Source organism: Magallana gigas, chromosome 7 (genome assembly GCF_963853765.1).
Source record: "Magallana gigas chromosome 7, xbMagGiga1.1, whole genome shotgun sequence".
NCBI lineage: Eukaryota > Metazoa > Mollusca > Bivalvia > Ostreida > Ostreidae > Magallana > Magallana gigas.
The window spans coordinates 23,199,054-23,218,243 of NC_088859.1; the positions used below are offsets into that span (position 1 = coordinate 23,199,054).

General features: G+C 33.0%; 1 protein-coding gene and 1 long non-coding RNA gene across 8 annotated transcripts in view; one reads left to right on the forward strand and one right to left on the reverse strand.

Moving 5' to 3' along the window:
- LOC105340715 (multidrug resistance-associated protein 1) overlaps window positions 1–19,190 on the reverse strand; it is a 411,670-nt gene that overhangs the window by 262,556 nt on the left and 129,924 nt on the right. The window lies entirely within an intron of this gene.
- On the forward strand, window positions 12,185–18,906 carry LOC109620294 (uncharacterized). Of its 2 annotated transcripts, none has more exons than XR_010707349.1 (5): window positions 12,185–12,605; window positions 12,851–12,925; window positions 13,200–13,337; window positions 13,460–14,774; window positions 15,208–18,906. It is a non-coding gene; the product is annotated as an uncharacterized lncRNA (long non-coding RNA). The 2 variants fall into 2 exon arrangements; XR_010707348.1 differs by having other exon boundaries at window positions 12,186–12,605; window positions 13,203–13,337.

Consider the following 19,190-nt stretch of genomic DNA (forward strand, 5'->3'; position numbering starts at 1 on the left):
ACGTGGACTCTGCCTGCATAGATTCAATCGCAATTTTAGGGAAAAGGGTTCAATATAATGGAAACTATAAATCTAACTTATTACACTGAATTACAAGTAAAATGTACTTAAAATTAAACTCATACTGGTACTCTCTCTCTCTCTCTCTTTCTCTCTCTCTCTCTCTCTCTCTCTCTCTCTCTCTCTCTCTTATATGATGATCATTAAACAATCAAACAGTAATTATTGCAATACTGAGTCGTTTCTTGGAACACAAATAATTTCTAAACTCAAGTTGCTTATAAAGATGAAATAAAAAAATTATCAAGTACCAATCTACGGATTCTAAGCGCTATGAATATGTACCGCATATACTACAAGGACAAGTACATCACACATAAAAAGATTTTTTAGGAAATTTGAAAATATATTAAATTTTAAGCTGTAGATTTTTCTTAAGTGCAAATTATTTTAGCCTTTAATAAATCGTGAATAGCTGGCATCATGGGTTTAAAACGACTAATAATTACCATATTTTTATAATTAAATTATTTAGAGAAAGTACAGTTGTTTTCAACAACCCGTTATATTTCTTATCGTTGAAAAGTGAATAAGTGAGAAAAGATCACAGTTATGATTCTATGCACTATTGACACTGCCAAACTACAGTAACTACGATTACTACTATGTTTAAAAACGGACTGAAACAAAAACTTATGGAACCGTGCATTTGAATTTTAAAAAGTAAAAGAAAGTTTTAGTGTTTTTATTGATCAAACCTTTATGTGGGCGATATCGATTTTTTTTTGTTCTTAATATCAACAAAAATCAGCCGTAACAATCGCATACATCTGAAAATTGCGTGCCTAAAAATTGTATTTATTTATTTCTATTTCTTTGTCTTTTTCTTTAATTCTCTTACGTATATCAATAAATATTTCATTCTTTATAAGTTTTATTTCTAAATCCGCCTTTTTTCACAGGTAAATACAGCGTGTTGCACCGTGTTACTGTCCGTGTTGCATCACGTTGCACCGTGTCGCACTGTGTTTTTTCTTGTTTCGTGGCCATAACAGAGAACAATAGATCAAAGGTACCGGCACTTCCACGCTCAGCGTAGTCTTTAAACATGGTGTTCGGTGTTTTGTCGGGATACTCGTGAGCTGTACTGTATATTGGGGTCATAATATTCTGAACCCCCTCTCCAATAGCAATGAAAATTAGAGGGGGGTTCAAAATATCGCAGCCAATAATATCTTTAACCCCCTCTCCAGTAGCAATAGCACTAAAATTAGAGGGGGGGGGTTCAAAATATCGCGCCCATAATATATTAACCCCCTCTCAAGTGGCAAAATCACTGAAAATTAGAGGGGGGTTCAAAATATCGCGCCCATAATATTTTGAACCCCCTCTCCAATAGCAATATATATTAGAGGGGGTTCAAAATATCGTGGCCATAATATTGTGAACCCCCTCTCCAAAGGGAATTGGAAATAGGAGAGGGGTTCAATATATCGCGGCCATAATATTTTGAACCCCCTTTCCAATGGGAATTAGTAAAAGGTAGGGGGTTCAAAATATCGCGGCCATAATATTTTGAACCCCCTCTCCAATAGCAAAGAAAATTAGAGTGGGGTTCAAAATATCGCAGTGATGTTTTGAACCCGGGTTCACAATATCGCATAATGTATTGAACCCGAGTTCAATATTTCGCGGTATCAAAATATTATATGACACCGGTATTGCATAATATGAGTGTAAAAAGCTTGTCTTGTTAACATGAACAGTCATTTCATGCATATATTTTACAATTTTATGCTATGCGATTTTAATGATATGCTATGAGATTTCAATGCTATGCTATGAGATTTGTATGCTATTCTTTGAAATTTAAATAAAGGGCTTAATGATATCAGGTATGCTATGCTATGGTATTCTATGAGATTTGAAAAAAAATGCCTCCATACACAGAAGTTAATGATATGGTATGCTATGCTATGGTATTCTATGAGATTTGAACAAAAATGCCTCCATACACAGAAGAGTTCCACACATTTCGAAAAAAAATGATAAGGAGCCAAAGTTTACCACTAATCTGCAATGTGAACATTTATTTTTTCAAATAAAAACATTTAAAACCGAGTTAAAATAATGTTGTATGGTATTCTATGGTATGCTATGGTATGATATGACTAATGAGATTGACTGTTTAGGTATAAGATTCCACTGCTATGCTATGAGATTTCAATGATGTGCTATGAGATTTGTATGCTATGCTATGAAATTTAAATAAAGGGCTTAATGATATGGTATGCTATGCTATGCTATGCTATGAGATTTGAACAAAAACGACTCCATACACAGAAGAGTTCCACACATTTGGAAAAAAAATGATAAGGAGCCAGAGTGTACCACTAATCTGCAATGTGAACATTTATTTTTTTTAAATACAAACATTTAAAACCGAGTTAAAATAATGTTGTATGGTATGCTATGGTATGATATGACGAATGAGATTCTATGAGATTGTATACTATGGTATAAGATTCCAATGCTATGCTATGAGATTTCAATGATATACTATAAGATTTGTATGCCATGATATGAAATTAAAATAAAGGGCTAAATGATATGGTATGCTATGCTATGAGATTTGAACAAAAATGCCTCCATACACAGAAGAATTCCACACATTTTGAAAAAAATAATATGGAGCCAAAGTTTACCACTAATCTACAATGTGAACATTTATTTTTTCAAATAAAAACATTTAAAACCGAGTAAAAATAATGTTGTATGGTATGCTATTTCATGATATGACGAATGAGATTCTATGAGATTGTATACTATGGTATAAGATTCCAATGCTATGCTATGAGATTTCAATGATATACTATAAGATTTGTATGCCATGATATGAAATTAAAATAAAGGGCTAAATGATATGGTATGCTATGCTATGAGATTTGAACAAAAACGCCTCCATACACAGAAGAATTCCACACATTTTGAAAAAAATAATAAGGAGCCAAAGTTTACCACTAATCTACAATGTGAACATTTATTTTTTCAAATAAAAACATTTAAAACCGAGTAAAAATAATGTTGTATGGTATGCTATTTCATGATATGACGAATGAGATTCTATGAGATTGTATACTATGGTATAAGATTCCAATGCTATGTTATGGGATTTCAATGATATGCTATGAGATTTGTATGCTATGAAATTAAAATAAAGGGCTAAATGATATGGTATGCTATGTTATGAGATTTGAACAAAAACACCTCCATACATAGAAGAGTTCCACACATTTTGAAAAAAATAATAAGGAGCCAAAGTTTACCACTAATCTACAATGTGAACATTTATTTTTTCAAATAAAAACATTTAAAACCGAGTAAAAATAATGTTGTATGGTATGCTATTTCATGATATGACGAATGAGATTCTATGAGATTGTATGCTATGGTATAAGATTCCAATGCTATGTTATGGGATTTCAACGATATGCTATGAGATTTGTATGCTATGAAATTAAAATAAAGGGCTAAATGATATGGTATGCTATGCTATGAGATTTGAACAAAATCGCCTCCATACATAGAAGAGTTCCACACATTTCGAAAAAAAATGATAAGGAGCCAAAGTTTACCACTAATCTGCAATGTGAACATTTATTTTTTCAAATAAAAACATTTAAAACCGAGTTAAAATAATGTTGTATGGTATGCTATGGTATGATATGACGAATGAGATTGTATGCTATGGTATAAGATTCCAATGCTATGCTATGAGATTTCAATGATATGCTATGGTGTATGTTGTGTGACGGTCAGACCGATTCGAATACCAGCGCCAGATAGCTCAGTTGGAAGAGCACCTGACTAGAGATTCAGGGGGCCCAGTCAGGTCCGTTATTATTTTTCCCATCCCATTACATCTGGTGCAGTGACCAACCCCTGGAACTGACAGGTGAACTCCTGCCAGGGGAAGAGCCTGGGGTGATCTTTTCGAGGGCGAAGATCATTTAAGGGGGAGGAATGTGACAGTCAGACCGGTTTGAATACCGGCGTCAGATAGCTCAGTTGGTAGAGCACCTGACTAGAGATTCAGAGGGCCCGGGTTCGAATCCCTGTCTGATCCATCATTATTTCTCCCATCCCGTTACATTTGGTGTCGTGACCAACCCATGGAACTGACAGTTGAACTCCTGCCAGGGGAAGAGCCTGGGGTGATCTTTGAGGGCAAAGATCATTTAAGGGGGGAGGAATGTGACGGTCAGAACGGTTCAAATACCGGTGCCAGATAGCTCAGTTGGTAGAGCACCTGACTAGAGATTCAGGGGGCCCACTCTGGTCCGTTATTATTTTTCCCATCCTGTTACATTTGGTGCCGTGACCAACCCCTGGAACTGACAGGTGAGCTCCTGCCAGGGGAAGAGCCTGGGGTGATCTTTTCGAGGGCGAATATCATTTAAGCGGGGAGGAATGTGATAGTCAGACCCGTTCCAATACCGGCGTCAGATAGCTCAGTTGGTAGAGAACCTGACTAGAGATTCAGGGGACCCTGGTTCGAATCCCGGTCTGATCCATCATTATTTCTCCCATCCCGTTACATTTGGTGTCGTGACCAACCCATGGAACTGACAGTTGAACTCCTGCCAGGGGAAGAGCCTGGGGTGATCTTTGAGGGCAAAGATCATTTAAGGGGGGAGGAATGTGACGGTCAGACCATTTCAAATACTGGCGCCAGATAGCTCAGTTGGTAGAGCACCTGACTAGAGATTCAGGGGACCCAGGTTCGAATCCCGGTCTGGTCTGTCATTATTCCTCCCATCCCGTTACAGTTGTAAAAGATATGCTTAAACTGACTGTACCTGTTTTCATTAGGCAAGTAAGCGAATAGTCTTCGTGCATATAGTGGACAACTTGTGTAAACCGAACGATATTAAATCGTACGCTTCTTAGTTTAGTTTAAGAACTATTTTATTCAATGCTATTGCACGTCATTGAAAATTTTTAATAGAATGGCCAGTATCATTTACAAATTTTAAAACAGCTATAGTTTCATCGTAATCAATTTAAGAAGTATTTTATTCAAGTATATAGATACATTGAAATGGATTGAACAGCAGGCATAATGCCTATTTATGTTTTCTCCTGAATTTTTCATCTTAATTGTTTTATTTTTCTGCGATATCACTTTTTGTAGGGTAAGTACTCTCATTCTTAAGCTCTAGTGCAATTTCAGCATTATCATTTGATAAAAATATCCCGAAATAAAAATTAAATGAGATGATTGAATGATTAGTTGATGTTCCAAATGTTTTAAACGACATGTCATAATTATACTGCTATTTGTCATATTATTTTTGTACAGTACAGAGGTACAACTCTTCTGCCACCGAAGGGGCTATATGTGAAGCCTGAAGAATAGCCACCAAGAAGTATTGTCACCAAGACACTCTGGGTTTGTAGAAAATAATCATTTAAAGGATCATGGAGCATTTTACCTACCATACAGTAAATGCACATTGCAATATATGGAATACAAGTGAAATCAACATGAGCAAAGGCAAGGAAGATGCAACAAAGGAAGATTTCATAAAGAACATATTGATAGTTATCAACTAATAATCATATTCTAATGTCGCTTATATTTCAAATCATTGCATATTTATGGTATGTCAATTCTAATATTGTAACATTCCTTTAAAGCTAATGAGTATCATTACCTGTTGTTTTTTAAAACAACTTTATTAAACTTGCTGATTATTAAAAGTAATAGTCAGTACATAAGAATTGTGTGATACTTAAGATATTGTCTCATTATTCTTCAATTTATTATAATAAAGTATTTTATATTTGATTTTTTAGGATATTTTACCTTTTTATATACAAAATGTAGAAGGTAAGAATTTTCATGAATAGCTCATGAATTTTATTTATGGATTATTGATGAATAAAATTCATAATGATATTCATGAACAGTTCCTGAAGATTCATTAAACTTATTCATGAACAGTTCATGAAGATCCGATGAACTTATTATTGGACATTCATCAATTGATGAAGCTTCATGAATATAACTGTTCATGAATTATTCATGAAAAAGTATGTTCATGAATATTCATCAACATTTTCTCATGAACAAAAATTCATGACTTTAAAATGTCCAATAATAAGTTCATGGGATCCTCATGAACTTTTCATGAACATTTCATGAATATAATTCATGAATCATTCAAGGGAAAATCATGAATTGTTCATGATCATCTCGCAGGGGTTATAGCAGACATCACCTTTATGAGACCACCTTTATCATATTATTTTATATGAAAATAATATTTAGATATCCTCCTCTATACAATTATTTATTTAAACTAGAACTGGCCTAATGGGACTAATACCCCCGCAAGGCTAATTTCAAATGGGACAAATAATTGAATTGAATAATAAAGGTTTGGAGCACATACAACTAAATAAATTTTAGAATTGTAAAAAAAAAATTAGTTAACAAAGAAAAATTAAAATCAAAATTGTCAGAATTTCACTGTAAATACCTAGTATGTATAACAGTAAACCATTTACAAATATATGTATATGATGATATTTCTTTTTATTAAAATGTTTTAAAGAAAAACCAACGAAATGACAATAACCCCTCCCTTTGCAGTAAATGGAAATACCAGTAGCCAAGCAAGGCTCTTCTGTTGATAAAACTTTGAATATCTTTCTAATAAGAGTCTTGACAGATGCAATTAGTTGTTCCAAATTTTCCTCACTTTCTCCTATGGTACAATGGAACTCCAATATCAGAAAATTGATCCCATAGGACTATGATTTTCCTTGATGAGCTTGTTAAATTTAATAAACTCCCAAAACATTACCATAATTACCATACTATGTAAAATATGTAAAAAAGAAAATTTAATATTACAAACAATTAAAATTGGCAAAACACTACAATCATATCAGTAATTTTGAATTTTTATTTAAATTAATGCCCTATAGGGTCACTTCATCAATACTCTTGACTATAATAAATCTAAACAACTTCTAAAAATAGTTAACTTCTTTATTAATAATGATATTATTGATTTCCCTATAATGATAGAAACTTTTGGTTTACATAAAACAGTTTCAAATAGTCCCAAAACCAGCACCCATTTTACAGATTATCAATTTTCCCTAAACACATGCTCCATCTAAACCATGGCTCAAATAATGGCTCCCTTGGGACATAAATTTAGCCACACTTGTTTTTGATGTTCTTATTAGCTCCTAAGAATTTATCATTGACAAACAAAATTTTGCATTGTCAGTTGATAGAATACTTATAAAAAATAAATCTAATTAAGACATAAAGAAAAAAGCCTCTATCTGGATGTATTTATATAAATATATTAAAAGAGTTTTAATACTATTCATTAATTAATAAAATATTTAAGGATTACCTCCCTTACTTTTCAACATCAATGTACAATATATAGAATAAGGAAAATGAAAACTGTCATAAAATCATTAAATCTTGTTTGATCTTCAAAAAAATTGCAGGTGCACATCTTCAGATGGTGATCAATATATGTACAAATTTTCAGACTGTTCCATGCAGTAGTAAAAAATTCCATGGGGGGGGGGGGACAAAGTTGCGTCTACAGACAGACGGACAGACGTAGGCTTTTTTGTCCGTCTGGAGGCGGGTTTTGCATAAATTATCTTGCACGCTTTTTGCACAGTACAGTTCGCTTTGTGAACGATACGGTTCGCTTTGTGAACGGTATGGTTCATTTTGTGAACGGTATGGTACGCTTTGTGTACGGTACGTTTCATTTTGTGAACGGTACGGTTCGTTTTGTGAACGGAACGGTACGGTTCGTTTTAGAGGTGTAGTAGCACGTTTCAGGGTCTGTAAATAAAATTAGAGACAATAAGGGATGTACAGTGGAGCCTCAGATATCCAGACGCCAGATATCCGGACGCTTCACTTACCGGTCGATTTTTATTGGGAACGGAATTTTTACACAATAATTTGTCTCGTTTATCCGGAATTCCGCGTTCCGGATCCGGACGGTCAAATTTTACCACATAATACAATTTTCCTTTAAATTTTACCTCATTTAACCGGACGGTCACATTTAAGTGTTCGGGGGCACAAAAGTTTTTTATGCGCAAGTGCAAATTGGTGTAAAAACATCTGACACTGGTTGTTGGTTTTAAACAATGCCTTCGTCCGGTAATCGGGGTCACCTGGTCACGTTATGTACTCGGCCGAGGATATAATGATAACCATGGATGCGACATGTTTAATTGTCGCCATTTAACTTATGAACTGTTATTGTTTGATTAAAATGTCATGAAAATTGTTTAATTTGTGTTTAAAAAAGTCAACTATTGATTGAATTAAAATTCTATTAATCGTAGTGTGATTAGATCGTTCGTACGCCTATTCATTTTAAAACGTAATTGAAATGAAATATTTGATAATTTGAGTTCTGTTTACGATAGTTATTAAGACAGCTTGGGATGTTCAGCTTATCGACATTAATTCTATAGCGTGTGTTCAATTAACAGTGTAATAATAATTTATGCCAAACATGGCGTGGATGATTGTTCACGCTACTTGTAAATATCGCTCTCGTGCAATTAACTCTATAGAAAGATGGATACGTTAAATTAGCTTGGGTAAGTTCCGTCAATGAAAAAATAGCTTGGACAATTATCAATAAGGGAATATATACAGATTTTCACCCATTTTAATCATCAAATGTTGAGCAGCTTCAAACATGTCAACACCACCGGCCAAGAGAGCGAGAGTTGTGATCACCGCTAGCTTGAAGAAAAAGATTTGTCAGCGTAAAGTGGAACACCGACTCTCTTCTCTTCGCTTTGTTATGCGAATGTAATTAAATTATCGGTTTAATACAGTGATTGTTATGTACATGTACATGTGTTGCCTTGAAGAATGTAGTGCTTGGTTTCATGTGGAAAAAACATACCTTAAATAATGTTTTTAACAATATTTTGTTTTGTTAATTTAAAAAAAAACTAAACTTTTTTTGTAGTGCTTATGGCTATCAAAATAAAATATTTAATTGTATAATTAATTTATGAGTTATGTTTCCATAAATATTAAAGGTAAATATCACAATTCAGATATCCGGACGCTTCACCTATCCGGACGATTTGGCCTGGGGACAAAAGTGTCCGGATAAGTGAGGCTCCACTGTATATACATTCCTCATTTGTGTAAAATAATAAATCAAAGGCCTGAAGGGCCACAATGGCGTCGAGTTAAAGTTAATTTTAACAGTAAAAACCTAAATAATTTTTTAAACAAGTGAAAAGCTGTCAATGTGACAGCTAACCGGGTTTTCTTTTTATATGCGAACTGTATCCATATGTCAACCCATATCCAGTGAAATAAAGTACCCCATATGCAATATTTTGCTAAAAAAAGACTTAGTTCAAAAGCTGGTATTTTTTTCATAAATAATCAGAAATAAAAATCCTAGAAATATGCACACCTCTGATACATGTACAATTAATCTGCAAAAGAACAACTTCTTATCTTGAGAACTGTAAGAGGAGTTATCCGTACAATGAGGGTACGCTATATGCAATATTTTGCCAAAAAATGACTAAATTCAAAAGCTGGTATTTTTTTCATAAATTATCAGTAACCAAAATCCTAGCAATAAGCACACCTCTGATATATGTATAACTGATCTGCAAAAGAAAAATTTCCTATCTTGAGAACTGTAGGAGGAGTTATCCGTACAATGAGGGTACCCTATATGCAATATTTTGCCAAAAAATGACCACCCTATATGCAATATTTTGCCAAAAAATGACCAAGTTCAAAAGCTGGTATTTTTTTCATAAATTATCGAAAATAAAAAAATAAAAAATACATTAGTCAACTTTAAAAAAAAATAGAAAATGTTATTTATCACATAACTTATAAATTTACAATTCATTACAAATTTGCTCACCTCTTAAAAAGTTTTGAATTTCAATTGAAAATTTAAGTTTATAGAAATATCTTAGGACTTATAAAATTTTTATATTTTTTTTTCTCTATTTATATGGAAATAAAAATTAAAATTATTATTGTGTTTAATTCTACATATTGTATACTGCTGATAACCACTCTGTCTCTTATTATCAATTTCATCTAAAATGCACAAGGGTCCAAATGACACGGGCCGAAAATATCGGGGGTAGATAAAAGAAAGCACCCATTCACGTTGTTTACAAAGTGAAAGTAGTTCACTTAACTTTTGGTTGTAGATGTACTTATCGCTCGATTAGGAAGTTTTGTTTCTACACGATCAAACATTTGTGCATTGTCAATTTTCGAAATGGATACAAAATAATCTATTTTGCAGGCTAGTACATTTCATAACCAAATTGAGTATGTAAGCCCAGCTATCGCATGTGTCTCGGTGCTAGTGTATTCATCCGCTGAAACCGAGACATATTGTTTTCAATAAAATGTGAACATTTTTAAAGACGGCAACCATTTCGAATCTGCAAACTTGTTTTGTTGACGTACAGTTCTGCTTGAAATTGAAGTATGTCATCTATTTTTCTTCAAACACATACGAAAACTTTGCACTCATTTGAGTTGTTTGGCTCCTAAAATGTAACTTCCGGACGTACGATCCCTAGATGGCTTTCGAGCTTCGCTCGACGCCATAAAAATCATCCATATTTCAGAGCAATATAATATAAGACGAATTCAAATTCCTCATCCAATTTTGGAAATGTGGAAATGCCCTACCATTATTATAATCTTTCAAACAATCCGTCCATCAATTCGTTTTTATTTTACAAATTATATGGCTTCACATGCCCTATAAACACCGAAAAGAAATACACTTAGAAAAACTTGAACCAGTTTGATTGTGATTTTGGAATTTTCACCGCGTTTTAAAGAGGGGCCCATACAAAAAAAAGTTACACTTAGTCATAACTTTTCTGTAACTTAAGTGTAACTTTTATGTACCTAAGATTTAGGCACATAAAAGTTATAACTTTTTTGTACCTAGATTGGACTTAAACTTTTTGCCCTATAACTACAATGTACCTACATTGAACTTAGAAACTTTTGCCCTATAACTAAAATGTACCTACATTGAACTTAGAAACTTTTCAGTATAACTAAAATGTACCTACATTGAACTTAGAAAATGTTCAGTATAACTGAAATGTACCTACATTGAACTTAGTCAATTTGTGAATGTGTTTGGACTTTGTCATTTTTACACTAAAAATTTAAGTGTATCTTATCCAAGAGGTTCAAGTCTAAAGTAGACTTTAATCACAATAAATCTAAAAACTAATACAAAATATCGTTATAACTTTGTTTTTTTTTTGTTTTTTTTTATAAAAAACACCATAAGTGGGGGGGGGGGAGATGATGTAGGTTAGTAAAATCACTAAGATTTGTTTGAAAACAATGACATAACCATTATAACGGGAATCCAGTCCATCAATTGCAACACAAACACCTGTCCAAAATTTTATTGTTTTTATAAGGCAGAAACAGGAAATCACTTTCCGCCTGAACGCACACACATCCCAGGTTAACAGTAAAGGGTGTCTAAAGAGGTCATGATTAGTCCGTGCTGTGATGACACTGATGTTTGTTTAAGATAAAAAGTTTATGTGTGTGTTTTAACCAGCAGACATTTTTATTTTGCTCCTGCAAGCATTATTTTGTTATCTGTCTGTTGAACATCATTAGACATATTACGATTTCGTTTAAACACTGTTAAATACTAAGGGGTAGCATCAACTTTATATTATCACTGAAAATTTTTCCAACTTTTCATGGCCTACCCCATGAATAAAGGAATAGAGTAGATTTCTAGAAATTGATTTAGAATTTTCCCACGACATCGAATGCATGGGGGGGGGGGGGGTGGGTGGGAGGGGTGCAGGTAGCATTGTTTGTTATTATGAGATGGGTTCACCATATTTATTCACATATTTGATTAATAGACATGCTGTTAACAAAGAACAGTACTGCTATTTCCATCTGTACGTTTTCCCAGTACTAGCCTATCTCTCATCGTAATTAATAACAGCACATAGCTATAAGGCCTAGTGTTTTAAACTTTGGGAAACATGTTTTATTTAAAAAAGATGTTATAAATTTTGGTTTAGATATTCATCAATTGTACAAATGCATTGGTATTTAAATTCATTTAGTTTTTAAAATTCCCTCAAATTATTCAAAATGGCGGCTCTTGAGACCGGAAATGCCCAGTTTTGATGATCGGTTAATAAACTAACAGGTTGTAAGGAAAGAAAATATTACTAAAATTTGTTTCATTTTAATGCAGAATTCTTTAGATAATATTGTGATTGGCCAAAATTTCAAACTTTGACTTTCGTGAACTCTGATTGGACAATTGCCATTCTGCCATCAAATTTTGAAATGGGCAAAGAAGTCAGGAGTTGTTGTGAAGATTTTCCTGATTTTTTTAAGAAATATGCAGAATCACAGCGTGTTGTATGTAGTAATGAAACTGCAAGCAGTGGTTTCATAAAGATAGACATGCTTAAGACCTGGATGATATGGCTTTAGTTGTGGATGACCATTTCCATTCAGGGTAAGTCTGATATACAAACAAGTCATTTTAAATAATTCATTTGTGTTTGCTTATCTCAATTTCTATATTATTGCTTTGCACTTAGAAATGAATTTCATTTGGAATATTTCTAGAATTCTAATAAGAAGTGCATGATTTTATCATCTATATCAAAGTTTATGCAGCCATGTATATCTAGTGATGTACATTCTATATATAATCAAATTATGGCCGACTCTTTTAAGAAAAGTATCATTGTATTGCAGAAAAAATCCCAACCAAGTCCAGCTAGCAGACTGTACACCAGATTGAAGATACATCATTAATACAAGATGAAAAAAGTAAGTGTGTGTGTTTATCAAGTAAAGATATACAGATTTTAACCATATATTATGTATATCTTTTAGTAAATGATTATTGTAAATCTGAAAATATAATGGCAACTGCTGTATCAATGTTGACTTTTTTTTTTTAGAGAGAAGGGGGGAGGGGGGGGGGGGTACCAGGTCAACAGAGAATTGAAAAGTTTTACTGATATTTAATAATAATTTATGCTACGTATATTGAAATTTGTCAAACAGTATCATGTTTTAAATTTTATTGCCTTCTTTAAAGTAGATTAATGGAGGACGACGATAATACTATGAAAGAGATCAGATGCAAGAGCAACCGTTCCCATAGAAATACATGCAGCCGTGTAAACAGAAACCAGTTTTCACCTGCCAGGTGCTGGTCAAATATATATTCAACTTGGTATGCTATATAATTTTCTGTTTTAAGTATAAGGTAGTTGTCAAGGATTTTAACAGTTACAATGAAAGTACATGTAGTAAGAAATTGCCATATAATGAAACATTCTTTTTTATACATTTTAGGAACAGATTCAAGAAACAGATCCAGTTGTTTGCTGATAAATTACCGCAGGTCATTGGTATCATCTAGAACCAGGACTGTTTTAAAAATCATACTAGTATGTTTGGAACAAAATCATGCTAGTATATGTTAGGAATTTAACCTAAAACATGCTTTATGAAGGTTTTGGTCAAATTTGGTTTACAAAATAATGTTTTTCAAACTTTCTATTCAAATTTAGCAAGAACATTAGACACACATGTAATCCCAAATGCTTTTATGTTAGATTATTGCTTTATTTCAAAAACTTGCATATAGGGTCTGTAATGATTTGAGATAATTATGTAAACAATAAAATGCTTTCTTTGGTGATATATGCGGGATATGAATGTAGCGACATTGCAGAAAAAATACATTACCCGCATTAGCGAGTTATGTAAATTTTTCTCCCTTCATTACCTGCATGAATCGTCAAAGAAAGCATTATATTGTTTATATTTACATCTTTCTTTTAACAAATTAATAAATTGTTTGTAAACCCGTACCAAACATTCTAACAAATGCTCATGAGCAGCTCATGAGAAGCACATGAGAATCTAGTAAGAAATGTATGCAAATTAGGTAGGAATTCATTTTGCTCATGTGCAGATTGTTAGTCTCTGTTAGGGAGGAAAATACTAACCAAATTGCACATGTGCAAAAATTTGCTCACCTGATTGCTCATGAGCAAGTTTTTCCTCACGTAAGCAATTGCAAAATTTTGTTAACAGGTACATTTTGACACCCCCTCCCCCACCCCATTTTTCTCGTGAACACCAAACTGTCAGGTTTTTTTGGGTTTTTTTGGTAACGTTATATTCTTTTTTTCCTAAATTCAATTATCACTCAACTTACTATTTAGATATGAGAATTTGACAAAACCGCTTGATATTGTGATTTTTCGTAAGCTGTTTGTTTCTACTTTTACTTTTGTTTTAATGTAAAGTTACCCGCTAGTCTGGTTCTCGCTCTCGCCCAAAACGAAGTAAATAACGCAGTGGCGGGGGAACCAGTCTAAGCTACGCGCGCGCTCATTGGTCGCTTAAATGCCAGCCGCCAATTTTCATATTCGATTCCGCCATGTTGTCTACCATCACAGATGACGGTGAAATGAATTAAAAAGGGAATTATCTGATTCTGTACGGTACTACCAGTTGATAAGGTTAAAAACTACGTTGTCAATGGGGTATTCTTCTATGGAGTGTTTTAGTGTGAAAAATCCACGGCTGAACAGAGGAAGAATCTGAATGAATGAATCGAGTGTCGACACCCCCTGCATCTTCTGTATGAGCACTTCAAGTAAGTTGAGCATTAACTTGTTCAAATATATTCTTTGAATCACTTGAATGGCAGTTAAACGTGTTTGTAATTAGAATGAATATGAAACGAAATACTGTGATCTTAGCATCTACCTTTAAAACGGGGTTGAACAATTTCCAACTGACCATCGGGCAAATACCGGTGTCTCGAATGTAAAACACACAAGTTATTTTTTTCTTTGACATTTTATCTGACAATAATTTTTGAACAAATAATTCTAACTACATTTTTTATTATTATTAACACTGATTAACAATTTTATGACACGAAGAAAAGAGTTTATGTTTTTCTTGTGTAGAATCTGATAATATTAATAGTTGCAGTATTATATAATGATTTTCTTAAAAACTGCTTGAAATATGAAAACTTTTAACAATTTCACTGATATCAAATTTATTCATCTTTCCAATAGGCCTGCCCTGAGTTGCACAGACCTGAAGAAAACCATGAAAAGCTCGCTGATTTTATGAATGATGCAACAAAAAAATTGAAGACGTAATTTAAGTAATGGAGAAGTTATACATGCTGAAGTCTGGTTGTGTCCATTTGGATATTATTGTGATGTTCTGGTAGTCAGCTGTTTGTGTGGTTTACAGTTTATGTGTGAAATCAGAGAGCATGCGAGACACGAGACTGTCAAAGAAAGGACATTTGGAATGTTGGAGACGAATGCCTCGATCGATTGTAATGCAGCCAGTGTTCGTGCAGTACTTATGAACTACTTTGTATGGTTAAAGGGTACCTGCAGTGCCGGTCAATTTTTGATATAATGGAGATCTATGTGTAAAAACATCATCCTGAAAATTTTACATCGATCGCATAAGTAGTTTTCGAGATATTTGGGGAAAACCCGATTTCACACCTGAACGAGTTTTGAATCAAGCCGTTTTGGCGCGAGATGAACTGTGACGTCACGGGGTCAACGCCGCTGTATGAGAAACAGGAATATCGTATGAAAACTGTTCGTTTTCTTGCATTGTTTAATCGATATATGAATATTTTTTTCTGTTATTTTGTTTCCGTATCAACCCTGGATGACTAATTACATACTGTCGTTTGAGTTTAACCCGTATTTTATCGAACAAAAATGCCGAATTTGGACAATTGTTTGCTTCATGAATTTCGTCAAATGTGTAACACATTTTACATATAAATGCACACCATATGTAGCAAAATGACAATTAATCAAAGCATTATTGTTATACGAAACATATTTTGTTAATATTGTCATTCTTTCGAATGATTTCTCGGTGACATTATTAACTGATTATAATAATAATATTGATGATACATAATGATATTTCGTAAAAGGTAACTCGGGGTATATTCCTCGTATAAGGCATAACATTACAAATGATGTCGCCCGATTATTCAATAATATTGATATCGGACCAATAACAATCAAAATAGTATGCATTCTTTAACAAACAAACACGGGATTATAAACGGATCAAGGCGAAAGTCCAAGATGGCTGCATGCATGATTATGTCTGTCTCGTATTCTTTTAAAAATACGATATTGGAATTTAATTTTACATTTATTTACATCCTTTGTCAAAATGTTCCAGTTTATTTAGATTTCATAATGATTCGTTGTCAGTATTACAATTTAAGCTATACGGAGTTATAAAGCGTTTAATTGCTGACCATAGCGCTCCAAAAAAAGTTGCACTTTATTAAATAAAAAATTATAAATCCGAAATAATTACTTGATCACATAAAAAAGGTTTCAATTGCAGAATTGTAAATTTTTGTCATTATTTAAGTGATAAGATAAGTAACAATAAAGGCATTTACTTTGAACATTAGTTTTACTATTCAATAGTATCATGCATGCTTCTTTAATCACTGATTGTCGGACTATACACATGTTTTAGCTGACGAATGCTTGATTTTACACAGTCTAATTTATTTTTCTGTTTTATCTTTTAACAATTGAGTAGCTAATTATACACAAATCAATTTACCAGTCTAGAGGTGTGAAACCCTCTCTTTGTTCACCAGACTCGTGTACCTTGTGTATACATACCCCAGATACACGTGTGTCTGGAGCAGTGGCTTCGTTAGTTTACCTGTTTACCTGTGTCATTATCTCGGATCACTCGTGTGTGAAAGGATATTATGTAATCAATAAAATGAATAATGAACATAAATTTGCCCATGTAAGCGTTTTAAGATATCGTATTCATCGGTAAAAAGGCGACGAGAATAACAAATTTTAAAATCGTTTAAAAAGAAATCAGATTGTAATAAAATAATAACGGATACAAATTTCTAGATCTACAATACTTAAATTAACAAAATACGTCAAAACATCAGACCTATATCAATCATTTTGGCTGAAAAATCGAATTTAATTTGTATAGCTTTGTAAGGAAATTTCCGTCGTGTTGACCTCGTGACGTCACTTCCGCTGAAGCCTCGTTATCGCCTAATTCTGTTTTCTCTTGATTAGATTTCCCAAAGCAGGTAAAAATATCCACTTTGAAGGGGCGTAACTTCATTATTTTTGCACCAATTTCGATGCGGTTTTTTGCATTAAATTTTGGTAAATAAACTCTTTAACATATGTTTCACATCGGCTGAGCTGCAGGTACCCTTTAAATTGAACTTTGCCTACTGTGAACTGTGATTTTTTTTCCAAGTCCGTCTGTGTGTTACACTGCTTTGTGTGATCAAACTGCAATACAAGTTTCAACATGCCAGCATTTATTATTGGTAAACTTTCTAAAGATTTATGTAAATGTAATGTTAAACAATGTATGAAATTGTATTTTTAAAATGACTGATGTAAATATATATTGATGATTTTAATTTCAATTTTTGTCCATTGTCTTTGAAGTGAGCAACTGTTGCACATGAGCCTCATGAGTCTCATAAGCCTCATGAGCCTCATGTGAGCAAAACTCTTGGTGAGCAGATCTATTCCTCACGTGAGCAAAAAATGCTCGTGTGCAGAATTTTTCTCACGTGAGCATTTTACCTAATTTGCATGTTAAATTGCACATAAGACTCACATGAGCAACTCACGTGAGGAAATCTTGTTAGTCCTCACATGAGCTGCTCATGAGCAAATTGTGAGAATGTTTTGGTATGGGAAGAGTAAGTTAAATTTACTATATTATTCTTAATGTACATCAGTACGTTAGCTAAAAGAAACAGCCAAATTGTCTTCAATGGGAATGTGAGTCTGCATTGATATCATCCTGATTATTTCAGTGATTTTTCTAAGGTCATTGTAGGTTTCGACCAATCGTTAAACAAGGCGTTAACTATAAGTTTCCATAAGAAATGGAGGAAAGCATATTCATTAGATGTAAATATAATTCAGTAAACATATTGATTAACAAAAACATTGACTTGTGTTCTTTTGCTCACATGAACAGAGCTGTTTTTAAAATTCCTATTCAAGAGCAAAAACAATTTGATGAAAAGTTCTTTATGTCAACATTAGGGACTTTTTTTCATCAGTATAACACCTGTACATGTACCTGGGGTTTTTTTTATCTGAAGTTTATGATACAGATAGATATTTTTTGCCTACATCTGTAATTTTTCTGTGTAACTTTTCTGTACCTAAATGATAACTTTTTTGTACCTACATCTATAACTTTTCTGTACCTAAACAATAACTTTTCTGTAACTTTATGTATAACTTTTCTGTACCAACATCCATAACTTTTCTGTACCTAAATGATAACTTTTTTGTAACTATTTGTATAACTTTTCTGTACCTACATCTATAACTTTTCTGTACCTAAATGATAACTTTTCTGTAATTATATGTATAACTTTTCTGTACCTACATCTATAACTTTTCTGTACCTAAATGATAACTTTTCTGTACCTACATGATAACTTTTCTGTACCTATATGTATAACTTTTTTGTACCTAAATGATAACTTTTCTGTAACTATACGTATAACTTTTCTGTACCTAAATGATAACTTTTCTGTTACTATATGTATAACTTTTCTGTACCTACATGATAACTTTTCTGTACCTATATGTATAACTTTTTTGTACCTAAATGATAACTTTTCTGTAACTTTAATTTGTAACTTTTTTGTACCTACATGATAACTTTATTATAACTTTTTGATAACTTTTTTATACCTATTTTATTTTAAAATTTATGAAAAAAATAAATTGTCAATAGTTACACTCTAGTTATGACTTTTTTGTACTTAAGCAAAAAGTTACAATATAGGTATAACTTTTTGATGCTAATTTGGAACCATAATTGATCAGATGGTTCCAAATTGTGCTAACTTAGTTATGACTTTTTGTAACTTTTTTAAGGGCTTATAGGTATAACTTTTTAGTGCTTTTTTTAGACGGTGGCTATAAATAGCCACGGTCTATTGCTACGGTCCTGACCGGAAGAGTATTTC